Below are 27,585 nucleotides of genomic sequence, written 5' to 3'. Positions count from 1 at the left end.
GGGGGTCTCTTCCGCCTCCGCCATAGTGAAGACCATGGTGAAGGCGGAAGAAAAAGAGTGCCATCACGGCACAGGCCCACCCGCGGATCGGTGGGCCCCGATCGCGGGCCAGGTCACCGTGGGGGCACCCCCCCGGGGCCAGATCGCCCCGCGCCCCCCCCCAGGACCCCGGAGCCCGCCCACGCCGCCTTGTCCCGCCGTTCAAAAGGTGGTTTAATCCATGCCGGCAGGAGAGGGTTGACAGTGGCGGGGCTTCAGCCCATCATGGGCTGGAGAATCGCCGGGGGTGGGCCCGCCGACCAGCGCCACGCGCTTCCCGCCCCCGCTGACCGGCACGATTCCCACCCCCCCCCCCCGCCGAATCTCTGGTGGCGGAGAATTCGGGACAAGGCGGGGGCGGAATTCACGCTAGCCCCCGGCGATTCTCCGACCCGGTGGGGGGGTCGGAGAATCGCACCCAAGGTTCCTCAACATTCAGAAATTGTGGTCACAAATGACAGCTGGAGTTCCTCTTCCTTGCATTCTGCAAACTTTCGATCTGTGCATTGCAAACTTTCCTGTAAATAGGTCATTGGTATAAAGTTGCCATTTCAATTTCACCAAAACTTCCCATCATGCCAATCAGTCATTTTAGCACAAACAAGGCCTTATCGCTACAAAGCTGAGGGGGGGATCTCATTGAAACTTACAGAATACTGAGTGGCCTGGATAGAGTAGACGTGGAGAAGATGTTTCCACTACTAGGACAGACTAGAACCCGAGGACGCAGCCTCAGACTAAAGGGACGATCCTTTAAAACAGCGATGAGGGGGAATCTCTTCAGCCAGAGGGTGGGGAATCTGTGGAACTCTTTGCCGCAGAAGGCTGTGGAGGCCAAATCTTCGAGTGTCTTTAAAACAGAGATAGATAGTTGTTGATTAATAAGGGGATCAGGGGTTATGGGGAGAAGGCAGGAGAATGGGAACAAGAAACATATTGAATGGCGGACTAGACTTGATGGGCCGAATGGCCTAATTCTCCTCTATGTCTTACGGGTATTTGTTGAATCAACAACCACTGACATTACTCGATAGATTTTCCACGAGAAATACACTGGGTAAGTATCGTGTGCATCCAAATATAGACAGCGCGTTGCCATTGGATGGAGCTCAGGGAACTACATCAAACATTTTTATCTTCCTTTTCACTTTAATCCTGCTGCGCTGTTAGGGATGCCATAAGGTCCTAACATCACTGACGGGCGTTATGGTTCCACATTGTCTTTTCAGTAGTTTCGGCAGATAATTCAGTTCAAAAGACCTCGTGAAGCCTCTGCCAACCTGTCTAAAATTGAAGGAACCACAGATATTTTCCTCCCGCTTCCCAGGAATCCTCCCCAGCACGAACCCACCGACCCACTCCCACTGGTCGAGACTTCCTCCCCCCGCACCAACTCCAATATCAGTGGTACACCGCCACGGCTTCCACAGATCTATTCAGATTCGCTTAACTCCAGCGAACTATTACGGGGGCCCCCTGTGGGGGATCTTCCTATTTCAGGGGTCCCTGCCTATTAAAGGGGTCCATGTGGGGGGTTCCCCAATAACAGAAGTGGGGGGTGTCTCTATTACAGGGGTTCCTGTGGGGGGTTCCCTTATTACAGGGGTCCCTCAAGGGGTCTCCTCTTTACTGCGGTCTTGGGGGTGGGGATCTTCCTATTACAGGGCTCCCTGTGGGTCTCCCTATTACAGGGGTCCCTGTGGGGGGGTCTCCCCATTGCAGGGATCCCTGTGTGGGGGTGTGGGTGTGGGGGGTGGGGTGTCTCCCTATTACAGGGGTCCCTGAGGGTGTGTTGGGTCTCCCTCCGTACTTGTGCTGAGGGGGTGGGGGGGTGCACCCAGGCAATGCAGGGGTGGGATGCTGCAGTGGTGAGGGGGAGTTCAGAGCCGATCTGTGGTGTTGAGGGGAGGGGGCGGCTGGGCGGTGAGGAGGTGGCAGGGCGTGAAGCTCGCTATCAGACTGACCGCTCAAGAAGGCGGCCCCGTAGCGGGATTCCCTGTGAACCTCTCATATTCCACGCCATGAATTGCTTGCCAGTGTGCGCTCTGAGAGGGTTTGTAAACTGGATTAATTCAACTCCGGCGGGAGACGATAGGGTGGGATTCTCCTTCAGCTGACACTGGAATCGGGCACCGCAATTGGGCGGAGACCCAGTTCTGATGTCAATATCCTGACGGGCACCAGATTCACGCCATATTGTAATTCTCTCGGTGCCTCCACAGCAGCGTCAATTGTTCCGCTCCGCATGTACAGTAAAAGCCGCGAGCATATGATTAGCGGGCCTGAGCCAGTATCCCCCGGACCTCCGCAATTCTCTGCCCCCACTGGGGGGAGAACCTGACGGCAAGGTTCACTTGAAAAATCGAGAAACATGTGCCGTGGCTGATGAGGGAGAGAGAGGAGGTGGGACACGGAGGGGTGCGACCTTGGGCTGCCGGTCCTGACGCTGCCTGGGAATGGGGTGTTGATGGCGATGGGGCGACCATCCATGGGGCCGGGGTGACTTCCCCCCCCTCCCCCACAGGACTGGGGTGCTGTCCAGGCACGGACCAACATTGCCGCGGCCTGCAAGCCAGCCATCTTAATCATAATAATCGCTTATTGTCACAAGTAGGCTGCAATGAAGTTACTGTGAAAAGCCCCTAGTCACCACATTGCGGCGCCTGTTCGGGGAGGCCGGTACGGTCTTGCTGCACAACCACTGACGACCCATCTTGGCCCCTGCTTCTGCAGGGTGCCACCAGCCGTATGGATGCCCCCACCCCCACAGCCCACCCTCCACCAAACCACCGCCGCCCCAACCGGCCGCCAGCCGCTGGGACCAGGGTGCAGGGATGGGGAGCGGGAAATGCGGGTGTCCCGGTGTTCTGGGCGCGAGAGAGATTCCTCCATTTTGCAGCTGCCAGCAGTGCTGGTGAGGACTCCAGAGCCTCTGGTGAACAACCCATGAAGAAGAAGCTGAAATCAGGAACAAAGCAGCATAAAGATGATTACTTGAGGTGTGGGGTTATTAATTATGTCAATGCAAATCAGGATTCGGAATCATTGGCATATAACATTTTAAAACCCGCAAAATCCAAAGGCATCTGAAGAATAAACATGGCGAGTTCGAGGACAAAGCTCTTGATTTTTTTCAACGGGCGCAGCGAGATCTTAAATCTTCAGCTGAAGTCGTTATCAGAAATGTAACATTGAATGAGGCAGTAAGTGAGATTGTCAGGACCATGCTGGCTCGCCTGTCACATTAAAGGTAATTGAAAATGGCGGGTTGCGAAGGTCGCTGCTGTGGGTCACGACGGATGGCTGGTTGGTAGAAATGGGTCCCGGGCAAAAAAGCTTGAGAAACACTGCACCAGCAGGAAAAAAGTAGAACCCAAGGCCACAGCCTCAGACTGAAGGGACGATCCTTTCAAACTGAGATGAGGAGGAATTTCGTCAGCCGGCGGGCGGTGAATCTGTGGAACTCTTTGCCGCAGAAGGCTGTGGAGACCAAATCACTGAGCGTCTTTAAGACAGAGATAGATAGGTTTTTGATTAATAAGGGGATCAGGGGTTATGGGGAGAAGGCAGGAGAATGGGGATGAGAAAAATATCAGCCATGATTGAATGGCGGAGCAGACTCGATGGGCCGAGTGGCCTAATTCTGCTCCTGTGTCTTCTGTGACCATTCGAGGCTGCTCTGCCATTCAACACAATCATGGCTGATCATCTATCTCAATACCATATTCCAGCGCTCTCCCATTACCACTTGACACCTTGACGCCGTGATCCCAGTTGGTCAGTGCAGGTCCTCACTGCATCTCTTGCAGTTGAAGTGATGAACTCGGATTCTGTTCTCTATTGTCCCGTGGGCATGCATCGGCATTTTTCTGCACATAATTGTTTTATTCTGTCCTTCCTTTGACATCAGGTTTGGAATAGCTTCTCCCCAATATCTTTCTTCCTCCCTTTACTTATCCAGAAAAGACAAGATGAGAATTAAGTAACAGTGTTTCTCCACTCTGATATAATGCTGACTGTCTGTTGGGAAACATTGTGACAAACACATTGATAATGTGCAGAGGTTTCTTGGATGCTTGTTTAGGCTTATGTCCTGAGAATATCTAATCACCTCTTTACACCTATTGCTGGCAGTATTTTTGCTCAGATTAATGTTTCTGTGACTAGTTTAAAAGAATGTTGTTCTCTTGTTAGACACTGATACCCTCAGTGATGTTAGCTTTGTAAAGGCTTTAAGTGAACAAGAGATTTCAAGCTTATAGATGAGCATCAAAGCAAAGGAATCCGACAAAGGATTCAGCCAGCTCCACTTGTTCAATCTTTCACCTCTGTCGCACACCATGATTGTGCAGAGTTTAATCCTCTTTGTAGCGATCCTTTCTACATGGGTCATGAGTGATGGAGAAAAGGGAGGAAAGGAGAGTCCATTGATAAGCAGATACTTTCACATGTCTACCCGTGAACTGCAGGTACTGCATCAGGGCTGGTGGATCAGGGGTTATGGGGAGAAGGGGTTATGGGGAGAAGGCAGGAGAATGGGGATGAGAAAAATATCAGCCATGATTGAATGGCGGGGCAGACTCGATGGGCCGAGTGGCCTATGTCTTATGGCGTTTGCCACACGTGCAGGCTCAAGCCACGCTACTCGGTCAGAAAGACTTGGGTTCAATTCCAGAGACTTGAGCACAACATTCAGGTTGACATCCCCTGGCGTAGCTCTGAGGGAGCAGATATTAAACTGAGGCCTTGGGCGGGATTCTCCGTTGCCGATGCAGGAATCGGGCAACATGATTGGGCGGAGAGTTCGGCATTAGCTGAAAATCGAGGTGGGCGCCCGTCCCTCGACAGTGGTGTGAATGCGTTCCATGCCGCGTGCTAGAGTGGGCATGCAGTTTGTGCAGTAAAGGCCGTTTGCATCTCATTACCAGGCCTGACCCGGAATTTTACGGGCCTTCTGCGAGGCTCTGCCTCCACCAGGAGGAACTACCAATGGCGGGGTTCACTTTCAAATCGAAACACAGACACCGTGGCTGCTCAGGGCGTGGGATAGGGTAAAAGAGTATCCAACATCGCTATATCATGCTTACAGTTGTGCCACTGGCCAGGGGCTTCTGCCAGGGAAGGGGGGAGTAGCGGGGGGGGGGGGGATGGGGCGAGGAGGTGGGCCGGGCATGGGCCACCATTGCCACAACCTGCAAGGCTGTGCATGCCTCTGACTGCCCACTAAGAAATTGGGGCCACAGGACATAGGGTGCACCCCCTAGGCCATCATCCTAGGTACTCTCTGGTCCCAGCTGCCCCGTCAATGGGATGGCTATGTTCCAGCATAACCAGTATCACCATCTTGGCTGGAATGAGGGTCGGCGTTGCACGAGTTCTATGTGGCACCGGTGCTAGCCCACGAAGAGGACCTGAATCGATCCGGGATCGGCTCCGCTTTTGTCCAAGCAGAGAACTCACGATTCAGTTCCAGCATCAGCACCTAGTCTCCCAAATGGTGAGCTCACCCCCTTGTTTTTCTCTCTCAGGTGAACAGGAATGATACCATGGCATAATTTCAAGAAGAGTAGTGAGGCACGATCAATTTGACTGGAGACAAAATTGAATCCAAACTGAGGCTTTATTAGTATCAGATGTGTGGCCTCCCACAGCAGCTGGAGAAATGGCTGCGAGCTGGAGGCCACGCATATTTAAACCCGCCTCCTGGGCGGAGCTAGCATGCAGGGGCCACAGGTGAACCTGTAGTGCAGGTTCTACCATACAACCTCCAATATCAGAACACAGTGGTTTCCCACATTCACCCCCTGTTAAAATTGAGTCCGGTGGGGGTGGTGGATAACTATATACAATTAGAAATTTTTATATTTACAGAGCAGCAAAAAAAAAATGTCTCTTGGCATCTGGCGGGCCGGTCAGAGGTTCAGCCGGTCTGGTGCCTTGATGGTTCTTTGAGATCGGCGAAGTGGTGACGGCGATGTGGCGCTGTCGTGGTCGAAGTTGACTCCGGGAGCGTGCCGAAATCCTCTTCATCGACGGACGTGGGGAGGGGGAGGATGGACCCTCCTAGGGGAGGTGATGGGAGCGGTGGGGGAGGGGAGGGTGGCGCCGGGGTCGGCGGGGGTGGTGTAGGGGTGGAACCTGCTGGTGCCAGGTCCCTGAGGGAGACGGTATCTTGGCGGCTGTCGGGGAACGCCACGTAGGCGTACTGTGAGTTTGCGTGGAATAGGTGCACCCTCTCCACCAACGGATCCGCCTTGTGGAGCCGCACATGTTTACGGGGAAGCACGGTTCCCAGAGCTGTAAGGCAAATTGGGAGTGATACCCCGGATGTGGACTTCCTGGGGAAGGCAAAAAGACGTTCATGCGGTGTACTGTTAGTTGCAGTGCAGAGTAATGAGCGAATGGAATGTAGTGCATCAGGGAGGACCTCTTGCCAGCGGGAGGCCGAGAGATTCCTGGACCGCAGGGCCAGCTGGACGGCTCTCCATACTGCCCCATTCTCTCTTTCTACCTGTCCGTTTCCCCGGGGGTTGTAGCTCATCGTTCTGCTGGAGGCGATACCCCTGCTGAGCAGGAACTGACGTAGCTCATCACTCATGAATGAGGATCCCCTGTCACTGTGGATGTAGGCAGGTAAGCCGAACAGAGTGAAGATAGAATTCAGGGCTTTAATGACGGTGACAGACGTCATGTCGGAGCATGGGATGGCAAAGGGAAACCGGGAGTATTCATCGATCACACTGAGGAAATATGTGTGTCGGTCGGAGGAGGGGAGGGGGCCTTTGAAATCCATGCTGAGGCGTTCAAAGGGGCAGGAGGCCTTCGCCAGGCATGCGTGGTCCGGCCTGTAGAAGTGCGGCTTGCACTCCGCACAGATCTGGCAGTCCCTGGTAATTGTCCTTACTTCCTCGACGGAGTAGGGCAAATTTTGTGCCTTAATGAAATGGTACAACCGAGTGACCTCTGGGTGACAAAGGCTGTCGTGCAGGGTCCGGAGTCGGTCTACCTGTGCGCTGGCACATGTTCCTCTGGATAGGGCGTCTGGGTGCTCGTTGAGTTTGCCAGGGCGATACTTAATCTCGTCGTTATAGGTGGAGAGCTCGATCCTCCACCGCAAGATATTATCATTTTTGATCTTGCCCCGCTGTGTGTTGTTGAACATGAAGGCTACCGACCGTTGGTCAGTGAGGAGAGTGAATCTCCTGCTGGCCAGGTAATGCCTCCAATGACGCACAGCCTCAACGATAACTTGGGCCTCTTTTTCGACGGACGAGTGCTGAATTTCAGAGGCATGGAGGGTGCGGGAAAAGAATGCCACGGGCCTGCCTGCCTTATTGAGGATGGCGGCAAGGGCGACGGGGAAAAAAGAAGAACCAGTGTTATTCTTGCCAGTGTCACGGTCACTATTTATCCCAAAACCATCATCACTAAAAGAGGTTATCATCGCTTTTTTGTGGGAGCTCGCTTTTTATTCACATTTCTTCAACCTTACTTACTTGGCTACTGATGCACGATCAATTGGACAAAGACGAGAGTTGAATACAACTGAGGCTTTATTGCTCTAAGATGTGTGGCCTCCCACAGCAGCTGGCAAAATGGCTGCCGCACGGAGGACACACATATTTATACTCCGCCTACAGGGTGGAGCCAGCAGGCAGGGACTACCGCCGTACCTGTAGTACAGGTCCTACCGTACATCACCGAACCATGCATGGGTTTCCTCCGGGTGCTCCGGTTTCCTCCCACGGTCCAAAGATGTGCGGGTTAGGTGGATTGGCTATGCTAAATTGCCCTTAGTGTCCAAAATGTTTGAGTGGAGTTGCTGGGTTCCGGGGATAGGGTGGCAGTGTGGGCTTGGGTGGGGTGCTCTTTCCAGGGGACTCGATGAGCAAGATGGCTTGTAAATTCTATGATTCAATGAAGAGCTTGTTGTTTGAGGAACGGTTGAGGACTCTGGGTCTGTACTCATTGGAGATTAGAAGGATGAGGGGGGATCTTATTGAAACTTACAGGATACTGCGTGGCCTGGATAGAGTGGACATTGAGAGGATGTTTCTACTGCTAGGCGGAACTAGAACCAGAGGACACTATCTCAGACTAAAGGGACGATCCTTTAAAACAGAGATGAGGAAAAATGTCTTCCGCCAGAGGGTGGCGAATCTGTGGAACTCTTTGCCGCAGAAAGCTGTGGAGGCCGCATCACTGTCTTTTAAGACAGAGATAGGTAGGTTCTTGATTAATAAGGGGATCAGGAGAAGGCAAGAGAATAGAGATGAGAAACATATCAGCCATGATTGAATGGCGGAGCAGACTCGATGGGCCGAGTGGCCTAATTCTGCTCCTATGTCTTATGGTCTTACCCACTACACCGGGACAGACCCGGTGGCTGGAATTGACCGGGTACCGGCCCAGTGTGTCGTGACACTACCCACGCCATGGGGAGGAGGTAAGTCCCAGCTGCTGTTCCGAGGCCCAGGCGGGAATGATGCTACGGGAGGGCAGTTTCGGACTTGGATTATCTCCCTCGACATCACCTAACAGGCCAGCTGGACTGCAGGTCCCCAGGATGGAGAGGGTTAGGGGTAACATTGTGCCTGTGTTAGCCCCAGTTCGTGTGGCAGAACTTGGTCCCCAATCATCTGCACCATTCCGGGTATTGGTCAAAGACCTTCCTCCATCTGGTAGTTGGTGTGCAATAAACGAACCAAAGCACGAGCATCTTCCCTCCACCCCTTCAAAATTAATCTCAGGAACACCAGGGCTCTCATGGATAGCCAAGACTCATAGAATCATAGAATTTACAGTGCATCAAGTCTGCACCGGCTCCTGGAAAGAGCACCCTACCCAAGGTCAACACCTCCACCCTATCCCCATAACCCAGCAACCCCACCCAACACTAAGGGCAATTTTGGACACTAAGGGCAATTTATCATTGGCCAATCCACCTAACCCGCACATCTTTGGACTGTGGGAGGAAACCGGAGCACCCGGAGGAAACCCACGCACACACGGGGAGGATGTGCAGACTCCGCACAGACAGTGACCCAAGCCGGAATCGAACCTGGGACCCTGGAGCTGTGAAGCAATTGTGCTATCCACATTGCTACTGTGCTGCCCACTCTTTAATATATAAGGGGTTGCTCATTTAATACAGAAATGAGGAGGAATGTTTTCCCGCAGAGAGTTGTAACTCTCTGGAACTCTCTCCCTCAAAAGTCAGTGGAAGCAGAGTCTTTGAATCTATTTAAGGCAGAGTTAGATAGATTCCTGCTCATAGCCCAGGACCAGCACAGCACAGTCCCAACCCTGAAAGCAACATGAAAGCAAAGAATAATTCAATTCAATCCCAGACTTGTTGACTTGTTGTGCGGGGTTCTGAACCCCGCCTCATCCGCTTTCTGGTGCGGCACGTCCATCGGCAGTGGGATCCTCCGTCACGCCACCCGGTCATTGGGGTTTCCCATTGTGGGCACCCACACGTCATCGGAAAATCCGTGGGCGTGAATGCGTCGCCGGCGAAGCGGAGGATCGCACCGACGGAGAATCCAGCCCGTTATCCTGTGTCTCAAAGGGAGACAAGCTGATTCTCCGAGTATTTGACTATTCTCAAATTGCTGTGTATAAATTAGCTGCTGTGTTTTGTGAATTGCAACAGTGACAGCACTTAAAAAAAGTCCCTCACTGGCTTTAAAACATTTTGGGTTGAGGTTAGGAGAGGTTATTATCTCAAGCAAATACAAACTTTAATTTTTTTTTCGGCTTGATGATTAAATGTAATTTCTCCATTTCCTCACAACCCCAGATCCTTCCTTTGTTTTATTCCAAATTTTTCCAAATTATTCAAAAGTCAGCTTTTTAGAAAGCAAATTCATCCATCCAAATTGCAGGTGTCACTCTTATTAAAGTAGTCATTTCTCAATATGAGATCTTCAGCTATTGGTAAGCAGAAATATAATATACTCACTCAAAATTATAATATAGTTGACACCAGTGGAAAACGTTTGCTTCTCGGAACAGCAGGAGGTCAATTATATCCTCACGTCCGTTTCCTCCACTCAACAGTGTCATTACCTATCTTCAAACTAGCTTAATATACCTTAACCGTCCTTTAATACCGCTGACTGTAAAAATCAGTCAATCTTGGAGTTAACTGTTTAGTGGGCAGCACGGTGGCGCAGTGGTTAGCGCTGCTGCCTCACGGCGCCGAGGTCCCAGGTTCGATCCCGGCCCTGGGTCACTGTCCGTGGGGAGTTTGCACATTCTCCCTGTGTTTGCGTGGGTTTCGCCCCCACAACCCAAAGATGTGCAGGGTAAGTGGATTGGCCACGCTAAATTGCCCCTTACTGGAAACAATGAATTTTTAAATGAACTGTTTATCTAATATTAATTCCTATTTTTGGTAGACAGTTGCAAAATTTTACCATCCTTTGGGTGAGATTTTCCCAGAAATCAGGAAAGGCTGATGTCAGGCGGGTAAAGTGGGCAGCACGGTGGCGCAGTGGTTAGCATTGTTGCTTCAGCGCCAGGGTCCCAGGTTCGATTCCTGGCTTGGGTCACTGTCTGTAGGAAGTCAGCACATTCTCCCTGTGACTGCGTGGGTTTCCTCCAGGCTACGGAGTTTCCTCCCACAAGTCCTGAAAGACGTGCTTGTTAGGTGAATTGGACATTCTGAATTCTCCGTGTGTACCCGAACTGGCGCCGAAATGTGGCAACTCGGGGCTTTTCACAGTAACTTCACTGCAGTGTTAATGTAAGCCTACTTGTGACAAGAATAAAGATTATTATTATTAAGAGGTGTTGAAGCCACTGGTAGCAATGGCCGTTTTCTTCTCCATGTGGTCTGTGACCTTGAAAAGAAAATCTTCAACGATCGCGTCCCACAATATACCTCTGGCAGGGGGATCCCTGATTCACCCACCTTGCCAGCAACATAGACAGCTGAGGTTTGGAACATCGCTTTTAAAGACCACTCCAGCCCAGAGAGAACCAAGTAGTTAATCCTGCAACCCCCACGGCACCCACAACCTTCTTCCTGCCATTGCTGTTAGTGCCAGGGGGCAGTGCCAAGGCATGTCCATGCCCCCCCGAGCTCTGCACTCATTTGAGCTCCCCTGCGGGGAGGGTGGGTGCGGGGGGGGTGGTTGCTCACCAGGTGCATACCTTGGGAGACCAGTCGTAATTCACACCGTTCTGCCCTCACCCTGACATGGATGGACTTTCAGATGGTCACAGGGCAAAGATAATGATATTAAATATCATACAATAATATTTCAAATTATGTTGCCAATTTTCAACATTGGGAAACGTGCCCAATTACCGATGGGGAGTGGGGACAATTGTGTCACATGTTGACGCCAGCGTAAACACCACTTGGCAGTTCTCGTGGTATTTTCTGCTAGGATCGCCGAACCGGCCCAATGTGAATGGGAAATCGCAGCCTGTGTGTGTCGGAATGTTTCCAATTTTACTTCTACTTTGTAGACTAGTCTTTGCTTTACTCTGGCTCTGAATTCCGGGGAAGAGAATTCTAATTTGTTTAATCTCTCTTTGCAATTTATTTTTGGAGTCCAGATGCCCATTCTTCTCAATCGACACAGCACTCCTTCCGATGCAAAACACACCTTTCCGAAGGTGTGGTGCCTACAACGAGAGACAATATGCCAGCAGTGATCTGACCAGCATGACATCTATTCCTTTGTAATCTCGTTCACCAGCATACACTTATCTGATTTGTGTCAAAATTGCTTCTTTATTATTTTATGCAGAATGTTAAAAATGTTTATTTGATCGATAACTCACATTAAAAGAACAGAAGATTTAGGAGCCAGAATAGGCCTCTTGGCCCTTTGAATCTGCTTTGCCTCTTAATACACCCAAGGCTGATCCCCTAATTCAATTCCATCTTACCCCTCTCATGCCTTTTAAAAAAATAATTTCCAATTATGCGGCAATTTAGCGTGGCCGATCCACCAACCCTGCACATCTTTGGCTTGTGTGGGGGGTGAGACCCGCGCAGACAGGGGGAGAATGTGCAAACTCCACAGGGACAGTGACCCAGGCTCTCATGCCTTTCATGTGGAATCAAGTCATAAAGGTCTTCGCAGGTTAACAAAATCGGAGGCCAAGCCAGAGGGAGTATGAATAGAAGCTTGGTTGTGATGAACGGTTACTGCCTTATTATCATGTAAGGTGATGTCCCCTTTAAGACCGGGCTTGGAACCCTGGGGACTCCGCCTCTGGCTCCGCCCATCTGTGAGCCATATATAAAGGGCTGCCTCATGGGCTGTGCAGCAGTCAGCACATGTCTCAGCTCCAGCATAGTTCTTAGTCTAATAAAGCCTTCTTTACTGTTTACACTCTAAGCGTCGTTATTGAGGGTACTTCAATTTATTAGACTAAACTAGATTCAGGATGGACGCAGGCCTAACACCAGAGAAGCTGAATCTAGAAGCACGGACTCCGGAGGCGAAGGAAAATTTTAAATACTGGCTGCGGTGCTTCAAGGCCTACCTGGACTCCGCAGAGATTCCCATCCTGGGGCCATGCAAGATGCGTCTACTCCACGCCCGGGTGAGTCACAGAATCACCGCCACGCTCGAAAAGGCGACGACTTATGAAGAGGCGGTCGAGTTTCTCCGCAAGCGGTTTGTCAAACCCATCAACGAGGTACACGCCAGGCATCTGCTCTCTACCTGCCGGCAGCGCTCGGGGCAATCGCGAGACGAATTCGTCGAGAAACTTACCGCGCTTGCCAGGGACTGTGACCATCAGGATGTGACAGGGGAAGTCCATATGAACCTGCACATCAGAGACGTTTTCGTGTCCGGCATCCGCTCGACCTACATCCGGCAGTGGCTGCTCGAAAATGGGGCAAAAGACCTCCAGGACACGCTAACGCTCGCCTCCTCGCTGGAGGTGGCCCGACATAACTTGGGTACGTACCCCGCGGACTCTGCGAGCCCCCCCCCCGGACTTCCTCAGACTCAGCCGTACTACAGGCCTGCGACACGCGGGGACCCGCTCACCATGGGGGCACACCGTGCTACTTCTGCGGGCAGGGCCAGCACCCACACCCACGCTGTCCAGCCCACTCCGCGATCTGCAGCGACTGCGGGAAGAAAGGGCATTTTGCGAGGGTCTGCCTGGCCAGACCCAGGGGCCAGAAAAACAAAGAACAGCCGGCCCGAAAATCAGGCTCTCAGGCCCACAGGCCTCGCAATGCTGCTGCGCACTGACCCGACACGCCCCCTTCTGACGTGTCATCTGCCTCGTGCGAATGATGGGAGCGGCCATCTTGTCGGCGGCCATCTTCTCGACCCGACACGTGCGACCGACGGCGGCGGCCATTTTACGAGTCTGACTCGGCTGAGGACTCCGACTACCCGCGAGTGGGTGCGATCACCCTCGACCAAACTCGGCCAAAACACCTGCAGAACTCTATGATGCAGGTCCAGGTCAACCGGCGCGACATTGCATGCCTCTTCGACTCCAGGAGCACGGACAGCTTTATCCACCCTGAAACGGTAAGGCGCTGCTCCCTCCGCACCCATCACGCATCCCAAACCATAGCCCTTGCATCCGGGTCCCACTCGGTACAAATCAAGGGGTACTGTATTGTGGACCTCTCGATCCAGGGCGCCAAATACACCCGTTTCAAATTTTATATCCTCCCTCACCTCTGTGCCCCCCTGCTGCTCGGACTGGATTTCCAGTGCAGCCACCGAAGCCTGACATTGAAGTTCGCCAGACCCTTGACCCCCGCATGATGTGCTGCCTTGCGACACTGAAAGTCGCACCCCCCTTGCTATTCGCGAACCTCACTCCCGACTGTAAGCCCGTCGCCACCAGGAGCCGGCGCTACAGTGCCCAAGATACGGCTTTTATCAAGTCAGAGGTCCAGTGCTTACTGGGAGAGGGGATCATCGAGGCTACCAACAGCCTTTGGAGAGCGCAAGTGGTGGTCATCATGTCCGGGGAGAAGAACCGGATGGTCATGGATTATAGCCAGACCATAAACCGCTTCACGCAGCTCGATGCGTACCCCCTTCCTCGCATCGCGGAAATGGTAAATTGGATCGCCCAATACCGAGTCTTTTCCACGGTCGACCTCAAATCCGCCTACCACCAGCTCCCCATCCGACCAAAAGACCACCCCTATACTGTCTTCGAAGCAGCCGGCCGGCTCTTCCACTCCCTCAGGGTCCCCTTCGGTGTCACAAATTGGGTCTCCGTCTTTCAAAGGGCGATGGACCAAATGGTGGACCAGTACGGTTTGCGGGCTACATACCCGCACTTGGACAATGCCACCATCTGCGGCCATGACCAGCAGGACCATGACGCTAACCTCGAAAAGTTCCTCCAGTGCGCCCGAACCCTTAACCTGACCTATAACGAGGACAAATGCGTTTTCCACACCACCCGGCTAGCCATCCTCGGCTATGTCGTGGAAGACGGAGTCCTAGGTCCCGACCCCGACCGCATACGCCCCCTTAAGGAACTCGCTCTCCCCCGCAGCCTCAAGGCCCTCAAACGGTGCTTGGGTTTTTTCTCTTATTACGCCCAGTGGGTCCCCAAGTATGCGGACAAAGCCCGCCCACTCATAAAGACCACCATTTTTCCCCTCTCAGCTGAGGCTCAATTGGCCTTCAACCGCATCAAAGCCGACATCATCAAGGCCTCGATGCACGTGGTGGACGAAACCATCCCTTTCCAGGTAGAGAGCGATCCATCGCCCTGGCTGCTACCCTCAACCAGGAAGGCAGACCAGTAGCGTTCTTCTCCCGAACCCTCACTGCCTCCGAGGTTCGACACTCTGCAGTCGAAAAGGAGGCACAAGCCATTGTGGAGGCTGTGCGGGGCTGGAAACACTACCTCGCCGGTAGGAGGTTTACCCTCGTCACCGACCAACGGTCAGTCGCCTATATGTTCGATAACACGCAACGGGGCAAAATGAAAAACGATAAAATTTTGAGGTGGAGGATCGAACTTCCACCTACACGTACGACATCAAGTATCGTCCAGGGGAGCTCAACGAGCCCCCAGATGCCCTGTCCCGCGGCACATGTGCCAACGCGCCGGAGGACCGCCTGCAAGCCATCCACAATGACCTCTGCCACCCGGGGGTTACCCGGCTCGTCCCGCAACCTACCTTACTCAACCAAGGAGGTCAAGGCTATGGTTAGGGCCTGCCAAGTCTGTGCGGAGTGCAAACCGCACTTCTACCGGCCAGACAAGGTTCGGCTCGTGAAGGCCTCGGGTCCCTTTGAACGACTGAGCGTGGACTTCAAGGGGCCCCTCCCGTCCACCAATCGTTATGCCTATTTCCTCACCGTGATCGATGAGTTCTCCCATTTCCCATTCGCCATTCCCTGCCCCGACATGACCTCAGCCACGGTGATTAAGGCACTGCACAGCATCTTCACCCTGTTCGGTTTCCCCGCTTATATCCACAGCGACCGGGGTACATCGTTCATGAGCGATGAACTGCATCAGTATCTGCTCAGCAAAGGCATCGCCTCGAGTAGAACGACCAGTTATAACCCGCGGGGAAACGGGCAGGTGGAGAAGGCGAACGCAACAGTTTGGAAGGCTGTCCTTCTGGCCCTACGGTCGAGAAGTCTCCAAACCACCTGCTGGCAGGAGGTCCTACCCGACGCCCTACACTCCATTAGGTCGCTCCTCTGCACGGCCACGAATGAGACCCCTCACAACCGTTGTTTGTCTTCCCCAGGAAGTCCACCTCCGGGGTCTCGCTTCCACCTTGGCTGACGGCTCCGGGACCTGTTCTTCTCCGGAGGCACGCGAGGAGCCATAAAACGGACACCCTGGTGGAGAGGGTCCGATTACTACAAGCGAACCCCCGATATGCTTATGTTGAGTACCCCGACGGCAGGCAAGATACGGTTTCCCTCCGGAATCTGGCACTCGCTGGATCCCCCACCACAGACGCCCCTGCCCGCGCCGCTCCCCTGCAGGACCCGGAGCCCCCTACAACACCCCCCCTTCCGGCCCTACCCCCCGTTGGTGAGCACCTACCGCAAGCCCCCCCTTTACACACCCCGCCGGCGCCGGCATCGCTACCCCCGGCCCTGCCTAGTCCCCCTGCCCCAACGCGGACCAAAGCTCCGACCACTGTGCTCCCGGATGTGCCCTCAACCGGGACGTCCATGCCCGCCGCACCAGCGCCCGAATTGAGGAGGTCGATGAGGACGATCCGGCCACCGAGACGGATGGACCTATGATGGCACTTCACCCCCGCCGGACTCTTTTTAAACAGGGGGTGAATGTGATGAACGGTTACTGCCTTATCATCATGTACGGTGATGTCCCCTTTAAGACCGGGCTTGGAACCCTGGGGACTCCGCCTCTGGCTCCGCCCATCTGTGAGCCATATATGAAGGGCTGCCTCATGGGCTGTGCAGCAGTCAGCACATGTCTCAGCCCTAGCATAGTTCTTAGTCTAATAAAGCCTTCTTTACCGTTTACACTCTAAGCGTCGTTATTGAGGGTACCTCATTGGTGAAAAGACAAGGGGCTGGATTCTCCGACCCCCCGCCGGGTCGGAGAATCGCCGGGGGGGCGGGGGGGGGGTGGCGTGAAACCCGCCCCCGCCGGTTGCCGAATTCTCCGCTGCCGGGGATTTGGCGGGGGCGGGAATCGCGCCGGTCGGCGGCCGCTAGCAGCGGCCCCCTCGGCGATTCTCCAGCCCACGATGGGCCGAGTGGCCGCCCGTTTTCGGCCAGTCCCGCCGGCATATATTACACCAGGTATTTTCCGGCAGGACCTGGCCTACGGGGTCCTCGTGGAGGCGCGTGGGGATCTAGCCCCGGGAGGAGTCCCTATGGTCGCCTGGCCCAGGACCGGAGCCCACCGATCCGCGGGCGGGTCTGTGCCGTGGGGGCACTCTATTCCTCCGCGCCGGACAGTGTAATGGTCCGCGATGGCCGGCGCGGAGATGAACCCCTATGCGCATGCGCTGGGATGATGCCAGCACACTCTGGTGCTCCCGTGCATGCGCCAACTCGCGGCGGCCGGCGGAGGCCCTTCGGTGCCAGTTGGCATGGCGCCAAGCTCCGTCCGCGCCGCCTGGCGGGGAACAAACCACTCCGGCGCCAGCCCATCCCCTGAAGGTGCGGAGGATTACACACCTTCGGGGCGGCCCGACGCTGGAGTGGTTCACGCCACTCCTCCACGCTGGAGTTGCCCGCCCCGCCGGTTTCCGAAGAATCCCGCCCTAGGTTTGTAACTTTAAAACAAGCTCATTAAATTAACAGAAAATGTAACTGACTATCTGGTACCCCTTTCCCAACCCTCCGTTCGTAGCTCACACACACACTCACACACAACACAGAGGAGAAAGGGTGGTTAAGAAGTAAAGACAATATGAATTAAATGAAAGCATAAAGGATCTTTGATATACTGGAATGAGTTCTACACGCATACATAGAAAATAACCGCAGGAGGAAGCCATTCAGCTGATCATGGAAACCAAGCTGGATCATGGCTAATCATTCAACTCAACAACTGTATCCCGCCTGCTCCCATATCCTTTGAATCACTTTGCCCCAAGTGTTAAATCTAACTGCTTCTTGAAAACATTCAATGTTTTGGTCTCAACTACATTTTTTGCTCACAAATTCTACAGGCCCACCACTCTCTGGGTGATGAAATTTCTCTTAATCTCTGTCCTAATTGATCTACCCCCTATCCTCAAACTGTGACCTCTGTTTCTGGACACCCCAACCATCAGCAACGTCCTTCTTACATCTACCCTCTCTAGTCCTGTTTGAATTTTATAGGTTTCTCCGAGATTCCCTCTCATTCATCTGAACTCCAGTGAATGTGGCTCTAATTAATGTCTTCCTGAAGTTCAGGCTTTTGTTTGTGTTCTTCTTTGTTCTAGGCTGGAGATGGTTTTCTCTGGCAAGGTTGTCTGCTTTCCCTGCAGACTTAGCAACATTTAACTTTTACAGTAAAAATGTGCCACTCACTGATTTTAGAACAATAAAGCAGTTCCTTCAGCAATAGAGAGAGAGAGTGTTCCTTCTCCTTCCAAGGTCTAATGACTTCTGCCCAATTCTTTTGGAAAGCATCACGCAGGAACAAGTCCCTGACCATTGTCAGGCAGAACACTGCCCCTGGCCAACATACTAGATGCCAGTTAACCAATCGTACCGACTTCCTCCAAAACAGGGGCGAAATTCTCCCGAAACGGCGCGATGTCCGCCGACTGACGCCCAAAACGGTGCCAATCAGACGGGCATCGCGCCGCCCCAAAGGTGCGGAATGCTCCGCATCTTTGGGGGCCGAGCTCCAGCATTGAGGGGCTAGGCCAATGCCGGAGGAATTTCCGCCCCGCCAGCTGGCGGAAACGGCCTTTGTTGCCCCGCCAGCTGGCGCGGAAATGACATCTCGGGGCGGCGCATGCGCGGGAGCGTCAGCGGCCGCTGACAGTTTCCCACGCATGCGCAGTGGAGGGAGTGCCCCCACGACACAGGCCCGCCCGCGGATCGGTGGGCCCCAATCGCGGGCCAGGCCACCGTGGGGGCACCCCCCCGGGGCCAGATCGCCCCGCGCCCCCCCCCAGGACCCCGGAGCCCGCCCACGCCGCCTTGTCCCGCCGTTCAAAAGGTGGTTTAATCCACGCCGGCGGGACAGGCAATTAATCGGCGGGACATCGGCCCATCCGGGCCGGAGAATCCAGCGGGGGGGCCCGCCAACCGGCGCGGCCCGATTCCCGCCCCCGCCGAATATCCGGTGCCGGAGACTTCGGCAACCGGCGGGGGAGGGATTCACGCCAGCCCCCGGCGATTCTCCGACCCTGGGAACACACTGTTCTGACATGCAGGCTGCTTCAGTTTGCTCAAAGGCACATTCACAGACCAAAAATAATAAAAGAAAAGAAATGGGAACAAAGGAAATAACAGGAAGGTCTCTTAGAATCGTTAAAAGAAGATGAAGGAACTTGAGGAGAGAGAGATGTTTACGAAGGGAATGATAAGGGCCTAGCTCGCTGGAGGTGTAGATGTCAATGTTGCACTCAAGGGAATGGGAATGTGCAGGAGTCAGGCTGGAGTCAGAGGGACATTAATGTTCGGGAAGGGGTTGTCGTGTTTGGACATGTTTGCAGAAACAGGAAGGGATATAAAAAGGAGGGTTAGATTTTTAAATGGATTAATGCTCAAGTTAAAGAAACACATTTTGAAATTGATTTTAAAACTGAGATTTGAAATTGTATTAGGCATTGGTACAACAGTAACCTTCAGAGTAATTTGTAAACCATTTAATCTGTTTAATCAACATTTAATTATTAAGAAAAAGATTGCATTTGCGATTGAATTACTGTCTGCAGTAAGTAACAGTTTATAATCACCCTGTGTTCATTTGAAAAGTGGTAAATTCATAATGCATGATTGATCCACAGGTCTAGTTGTTAAAGAAATATGGTTTGGCTGTTTCAAATGAGCTTTACAAATTTTACCATATTTAAAGCTTATTTCGCGTGGGACACGTTTACGGCTGTGCTGTGTCATGTCCTTGGTCTTGTCATCTCAAAGCTTGGGAGGAATAACTAATGCGTTTAAGAGATTATCGGGTACCATTAATTCATCTGTGAAACCTGAAGCTGGAACAAAACAAATGAAACAAGTGTTAAGCTATGCCTAACTCCAGTTTCTATATTAAATACACCAAATGCCTTCTAATCTCAGAGAGTCACGGCTGTGTATTAATCATAGAATCTAAGATCACAGCGGGAGGCCATTCGACCCATTATGTCTCTTCCAGCTCTTCGAAAGATCCATCCAATTAGTTCCGCTCCTTTGCTCTCCCCCCCCCCCCCACCCCCCCCCCATAAGCCGTGTTTCTTTTTTGTTCCCATGCAGACATCCAATCCCCTTTGAAAGTTATTATTCAAATCGCAGTGCGTTCCAGATCATAGCAACACGCTGCATAAAAGAAAGTCTCCTCACCACCATACGTGGTTCTTTGCCAATTATCACAAAGCTGTGTCCCTGTCAGTTTCTCCCTCTTGCCTCTCGCTAAACCACTCATCATCTTGAATTAGCATATTGTGAAATTGTAGAATCAATATAATGGTTACTGCACAGGAGGAGGCCATTCGACCCGTTGTGTGTATAAAAACTCTGGAGGCCCGAGGAGGCAAATCCAAAAGAGGTTTCATTTGACAACAAACCCGGCTTGCAGCTCCAAGCTCCCAACCAGGACGATCGCTTCTTTCAGCCGGTCCCGGTAAGGGCCGGCTTTCATGGGGTGAGTTCCACAAGCCGCAGCTGTTGGACTTGCACCCACTCGTGGGGAAGCTCATGTTCCACGGGTCCCACGGGGAGATCAATTGAGGTGTATCTGTGGGACTTGTGAGGGTTACCCCTTCGCCACCTTCCCCGCCTCCCCAAAGTCCAAAGCTTCCTCGGTAGCCAGTTGTGGAGGGGGTCTCCTATGCTGTTTTGCCAGTGGCTACGCGTCTTGCAACTGTGGGGCTGGGCCGGGGGTGGGGGGGGGGCGGTGTATTATGTAGGGGGGCAACTTTTTCTGGTGGAGGGCCGAGGGTGCTTGCCGATGGTCCATATCTGACCGTAACGTCCTCTGAAAGTACTGAGGATTCCGTGTCCACGTCAGACGCTGAGTATCATCAGACCCTGCAGTCTGTTTTTTTATGCCCAGTTTGAACGTCTGGACTGCCCGTTCTGCAAGACCATTGGAAGATGGGTGATATGGGGAAGTTCGGAGGTGTTACATCCCATCAACGCGCATAAACCCTTGAGATTTCCCACTGGTAAAGGGGGTCCCATTGCCAGTGACAACCACCTCTGGAATCCCGTGGGTGTGAAAGGATTGTCGGATTTTCTCTAAGTGGCTCGGAAAGTGGCCGAAGACATTTGGCACACGTCTGTCTACTTTGTTGACTTTGCCTGCGGACTACTGTCGATCAGGAGCAGAAACATTGATCCCAAGAAGGGCCCAGCGAAGTCAGCATGCAACCACACCCAGGAGCACCCCGGCCACTCTCATGGATGGAGCGAGGCTGATGGAGCGAGTTTCTGCTCCTCCTGGTATGCCGCACATTGCTACACCAGTGTCTCGATATCGGTGTCAAGTCCTGGCCACCACACATAACTCCCAGCAAGCATCTTCATCTTAGAAACCCCCCAGGTTGTCTGCTATGCAAGTCCTGCAAGATGGTTCGCTGACTTGGCCAATGCCAAACCAGATGGGCTCCCCACAGGATGATGCCATCCTCTATGCTGAGTTCCTGCTGTTTTGTCATGTCAGCCCGCAGTTCCCCCAGGAACTTCCCCTGCAATCCACAATGTGGGACAGCGTGACACAATTTTGCCAATGGAGGAGCCTTTTGAATCCACGCTCTAATTTGAGCGGCACGATGGGTAATGCGTCCATAAAGTTCAATGCTAGCCTGACTTCATCCGCTACTGGCAGGGATGGGGGGCTTACAGGCAGCAGGAGTCGGCCAAGGCACTGATCCATGTGGCACTCCACTCGTCACATTCTGTGAAGCCAAAAATGCCCCGTTTATGCCCCATCTCTGCTTCCTGTCAGCTAACCAATCCTCTATCCATGCAAATATGTTACCCCTGCACCATAAGCTCTTATTTTGTGCAGTAACCTTTGATGTGGCATCTGTTCAAAAGCCTTCTGGAAATCTAAGTACACTACATCCACAGGTTCCCCCTTTATCCAAATTGCTTGCTACTTCCTCAAAGAACTCGAACAAAATAGTCAAACATGATATCCCTTTCACAAAACCATGTTGACTCTGCCTGATTGAACTGAAATTTCCTAAGTCTCCGACTATACCCATCTAGATAATAGATTCTAGCATTTTCCCGATGACAGATATTGAACTAATTGGCCTGTAGTTTCCTGCTTTCTGTCTCCCTCATTTGTTGAATCGAGGAGCCACATTCACTGCTTTCTAAACTAATGGGGCCTTTCCAGAATCTTGGGAATTTTGGAAAACCAAAAGTAATTGGCCGGGATTCTCCGGAATCCCAGCCAAGTGTTGGCGCCGGCGTACACACCGGAGTGGTGTACGCCGGCGCCAACAGGCCTCCTGGCCCAGTAATTCACCGTTTTGTAGGGGGCCAGCATGGCACTGGAGTGCTGCGCGCTGCTCCAGCGCCAAAAGGCGGCCCTGCACGGCCGCCGCCAGTCCGCGCACGTGTGCAACGACCGGCTCCGCGCTGCTGCATGCGCATGTTCGCCATGTCCGCGCTGGAGGATCAGTCACGGAGGATCAGCCCTTCGCTTCTTACTGAGACGTATCTTTCCTGAGCATTCTAAAATACCCCCTTCAATGGGTATGATTGTCATGATTTTGAACACCTCCATCAAATCGCCCCCTCCAGCACAGCGCTGGCTGCAGGATTTATAAACTTAGAGTCCAGAGTTGCAAGCTTTGTGATTAATACAAATTTTTTAACTGAGGTTAAAATATCCCCCCCCCCCCCCCCAACCCCACTCTCTCCCCCGCCGCCCCCCCTCCCCACTCCCCCCCCCAACCCACCCCCCCCTCCCAATTACTTTGGCCAGTTGAAAGAAGACCTTGGCTGGAATTTTCCGGTCATTGCGATTTATTTTCCCGCTGGCAGTGTACCCCCGGCAGCGGGTTTCGAGGCAGCGTGGGTGGTTACAAAAGGCAATCCCACGGTAAGTCGGCGGGAAAACAAAGTCGCGCTGCCGGTGAACACCGCACAGCCAGGAATCACGCTGCTGGCTGGACGGAGAATCCCACCCAAGGGATTGTGTTTCTTTAGCACTTTTCACAACCTCAGGATATTGGGAAGAGCCACCGGAGAGTGGCCGCTGTTTTAATGCAGGAAACACGGCAGCAGCTTTCCGCACAGAAAGCTCCCCCAGACAGCAATGTGATAGTGACCAGATTATCTTCTTTTTGTTGTTGTTGATTGAAGGATAAATGTCAGCCAGGGGATAATTTAAGTCACACCACACTCATTGTATCATCACACCTTCACTGCCACTAAGTCAAAGCCTTGAATCCCTTCCTCACAGCACTATGGCTGTCCCAACCAGGGACCATGAAGAGGGAGATGCAGGCGGTGCCTGGGCCCAGGACTAAGGCTCCCAGTTTTAAATGGGGTTTCTCATTGTCCAGACTGAACTGCCAGGACCACATACTGGCTTCAGAAATGTTTAACATTTGGTTACTGGATAAACACATCAGGGAAAAGCCCCCCCCCCTTACTCTTTGTTCAAAATAATGTCATGTGATCTTTTTATATAATCAGCTGACTTCAGAGGGCAGTCATCTCATCTGAGAGTCAGTACCTCTGACACTACGGCACTGCCTCAATCAGGCACAGGGGAGCTCAATCTTAGAACATAGAACATACAGCGCAGAAGGAGGCCCTCACTTCCACCCCATCCCCGTAACCCAACAACCTCTCCCAACCTTTTTTCGACACTAAGGGCAATTTATCATGGCCAATCCCCCTAACCTACATGTCTTTGGACTGTGGGAGGAAACCAGAGCACCCGGATGAAACCCACGCAGACACGGGGAGAACGTGCAGACTCCGCACAGACAGTGACCCAGCGGGGAATCGAGCCTGGGACCCTGGCGCTGTGAAGCCACAGTGCTAGCCACTTGTGCTACCGTTCTGCCCACATTTGCTCTTAAATCTTTGGGGTGTAACTGGAACTCACAGTCAGAGGGAACAGTGCTACCTACCGAGGTGCAGCCATCACCAGCAAGTGAGACATTGCACATTAGCTCGGGCTATGCCAGAATAATCAGAGTATTTTGTACACACCCAATGCGAGGGATAGGATGTAAAATAGATCCCTTGCCAAGTGGTGAACTGTTAAACTGGACACAAATCCTTTTCTTAACCTTTGCGAGATGTCGCATGCGACATGTCTGGTTCCTACCTCACTAAATCAGTGGGTTAGCAGTCGTTTTATACTGCGAGGGCTACACCTTTAACAAATTGTCAAATTTAACAAATAAAGAAATCAGATCAAAGTGACATCCCCGGGGGCACTGTAACAAAGGAGAAATTTTATAAAGGAACCCTATTGAATTAAAATGATCATTTGGAAGGCTGAGGGAAAACTGTCCCCTCACGGTGCTCAAATTAAACAGTGTCCTTTACCTGTGTGCCCTAACACAGTTACTATTACAATTACCATGCAATTAACATATAAAACAGCAGTGATGTGACTTCTCTGAGAGGTGGAGACTCCGTTGCTTAATCCCTTTTCCCTGCTCACGACAAGATCCTAAATCTAACTCCCCGAATTAAAATAAAACACTCACCCACCAGGGAAAACAGTTCAATGACACCTGCCTTATTATTATTAAATGAATGGCCCATTGTACCTTGATACCTTGCCGGCCACATGTTAACAATACCATTATATTGGCTGTGGCTGGTTGCGATCCAAGAGTAAGAGGTGATCACTTTCTGAATAACAATCTTGTTAAGGGCTGTTACTCTTTCATGCTGTTTTCAAAACAGCAGATGGTAAAGTACATTAGAGTATAACATAGTTTATGCATGAACATCTGATCTGGGCGGGCTGATTGTGGAACCTGATTGTTAATGACTTAGTAGTAATGAGAAATAAAAGAACATTGCGAGATCACAAGATGGCTTCAGATGAATTAGCTCTTCAGCCCATTCAGTCACGTTGTCGCCATCGAACCCTTGTCTTCACAACCCCTCTTTCTCTAAAATAAGTCCAGCGCTTTGTCCTCAATCACATTTCTTTCCACTAGTTCCACCTGTTTTCATCCTCTGCAAGAAATAATAGATCCACATTTTATACGTAAGTTTGCCTTTCACAACACAGAGTATGTGCCCTCTTTTCCTGCAATCCTAGAAAATGAATATTTTGAAAACAATGTCCGGGCTTGGATTCAACACCAGAGGAATCATTGGCCAGGATTTTGTGCCCATTTTTGTTGTGGGCACAAACGGCGATGTTGCCACAGTGTGCTGCAAGAGTCAAAAAACGGGAATCTCACCGGCGAGATCCGATATTCAGACTTTTCCCGCCCCATTCCAGTGAGGTAACCAGGTTCCTGTCCAGGGAGTTCGAGAACCTCATTTAAATAAATTATCATATCATTAAGGGGCTTCCCCGCACATTGGGATCTACCCCCACCCTTGCCGACGTGACATCACATTGATAAGGTTTACAAACGGGCTTATGGAAATGGGAAGCAAGCGAAGGGAACCTACTGGGGTAAGTATAGCCCCCGGGGGAGAGGAACATGTCTGTGCAGTACCCTGGCACTTTGCCCTCGAAGCCGTGTCAGGGTGCCAGGTATCAGGGTGCCAGGTGCCAGTGTCAGGGTGCCAAGGATTGGTGCAAAAGGACACCACTGGTGAATTCCATCGCGGGGGGGGGAGGTGAGGGGGCAGTTCCCACATCCGTGGAAGCGGGAATTGATGGGTGGGACATGTTCCCATGCAGTGGGGTGGGGGCCCGTGGGAGGAGGGGGTGGAGTTACTCATGTGCATGTGGGGGGCTCTCCATATCTGTGGGGTGGCGGGGGGGGGGGGGGGAGGCTTTGTTTTTTTTCTCTATCGGCACCCGATCTCGGGATTCCCGACGTTGCCAGCTTTTCCCAACCCTATCCCCAAAACACCAACAATTTTATTTCACTCAAATGCTGCATAATATGGCGAGAAAAGTTGGCGAGACAGCTGGCGAGCTACGTACCGTTTCTCTCGCCTGAGTCAACATTGGATGAGGAAAGGCAAACGTTCGGCCCTATAGAGAAACAGGAGTAGATCATTCAGCCTATCACCCCTGTTCTGTCTTTACACACAATGATTCTATCTACCTGGATATTCATACCGAACAAATACTTGACCAAATCAAGTGACTGGACTATATAGCATGTTCCTCATTGGCTGGTGGTGGGATCTATTGGTCCCACCACTGTCAATGGGATTTGCCATTGAATCCAATGGCAGCGGCGGTTCACCCCCCACTGGACTGGAAGATCCCACTTGCGAGAACGGCCGCAAAATTCGCCTTCCAGGTACAAAGTGTTCAAAATTTAATTCATAGGGCACAGTGGCTAGCACTGGGTTCAATTCCAGTCTTGGGTGACTGTCTTTGTGGAGGCTGCACGTTCTCCCTGTGTCTGCGTGGGTTTCCTCCGGGTGCTCCGGTTTCCTCCCACAGTCCAAAGATGTGCGGGTTAGGTAGATTGGCCATGATAAATTGCCCCTTCGTGTCCAGGGATGTACAAGTCAGGTTAGGGGATAGGGCGTGTCGGGCAGTGGATTGGACATGGGTTGGGTGTTCTTTCAGTGGGCCGATGAAGTCTCAATGGGCTGAATGGCCTCCTTCTGCCCTGTCGTGATTCTATGATTCTATGAAAGCCATATCATCTTGTAATTTGTCACAGATGTGTAATCTGCATTTAGAAGCTTTTGGTTTTGTTAAATGGACGGAGTTGGAAAGTGGTTCACGTAGCAATACATTAAGTGCTCTAAATATGTCATAAAATGTGCCCGTGAAATCTCAGCAGATCATCAATTATTTTGAGGTGAATCACTCTCTTGAAACATATAGAACCCTTCGGTAATGCTGCCAAAAAACAGTTTCCTGATTCCAACACAGTCTCACCCAAATCCGGCTGGTGTGAGGCACCTTGTGCCTGCCCCATTTGTTAGATATGGGGCGGGATTTTCCGCAATCGGCGCGATGTCCTCCGACCGGTGCCAAAAACGGCGCGAATCAGTCCGGCATCGCGCCGCCCCAAAGGTGCGGAATTCTCCGCATCTTGAGGGGCCGAGCCCTCACCTTGAGGGGCTAGGCCCGCGCCGGACTGATTTCCGCCCCGCCAGCTGGCGGGAAAGGCCTTTGGTGCCCCGCCAGCTGGCGCGGAAATGACTTTGCCGTGCGGCGCATGCGTGAGAGCGTCAGCTCACGGCATCCCCGCGCATGCACAGTGGAGGGGGTCTCTTCCGCCTCCGCCATAGTGGAGACCGTGGCGAAGGCGGAAGGAAAAGAGTGCCCCCATGGCACAGGCCCGCCCGCAGATCGGTGGGCCCCGATCGCGGGCCAGGCCACCGTGGGGTCACCCCCCCGGGGCCAGATCGCCCCGCGCCCCCCCCCCCCCCCCCAGGGCCCCGTGCCGCCTTGTCCCGCCGGTAAGAGAGGTGGTTTGATTCACGCCGGCGGGACAGGCATTCCAGCAGCGGGACTTCGGCCCATCGCGGGCCGGAGAATCACCGGGGGGGTGGGGGGGGGGGGGGCCCCAACCGGCGCGGCGCGATTCCCACCCCTGCCGAATATCCGGTGCCGGAGAATTCGGCAACCGGCGGGGGAGGGATTCACGCCAGCCCCCGGCGATTCTCCGACCCGGTGGGGGATCGGAGAATCCTGCCCATGGTCTTCACCCTCCAGCTCGAAAAATCTTATCACCTCAAATTGCTGGAAGCAGGCGCTGTTAACAATGCAATGAGCGTAGCAGGTTACCTGGGAGTTCAGTGAAAGATGGGACCCATGGTCCATCTCTTTAAT

The sequence above is a fragment of the Scyliorhinus torazame genome, chromosome 5, assembly GCF_047496885.1.
Source record: "Scyliorhinus torazame isolate Kashiwa2021f chromosome 5, sScyTor2.1, whole genome shotgun sequence".
Lineage (NCBI taxonomy): Eukaryota > Metazoa > Chordata > Chondrichthyes > Carcharhiniformes > Scyliorhinidae > Scyliorhinus > Scyliorhinus torazame.
This window is presented reverse-complemented; position numbering follows the sequence as displayed.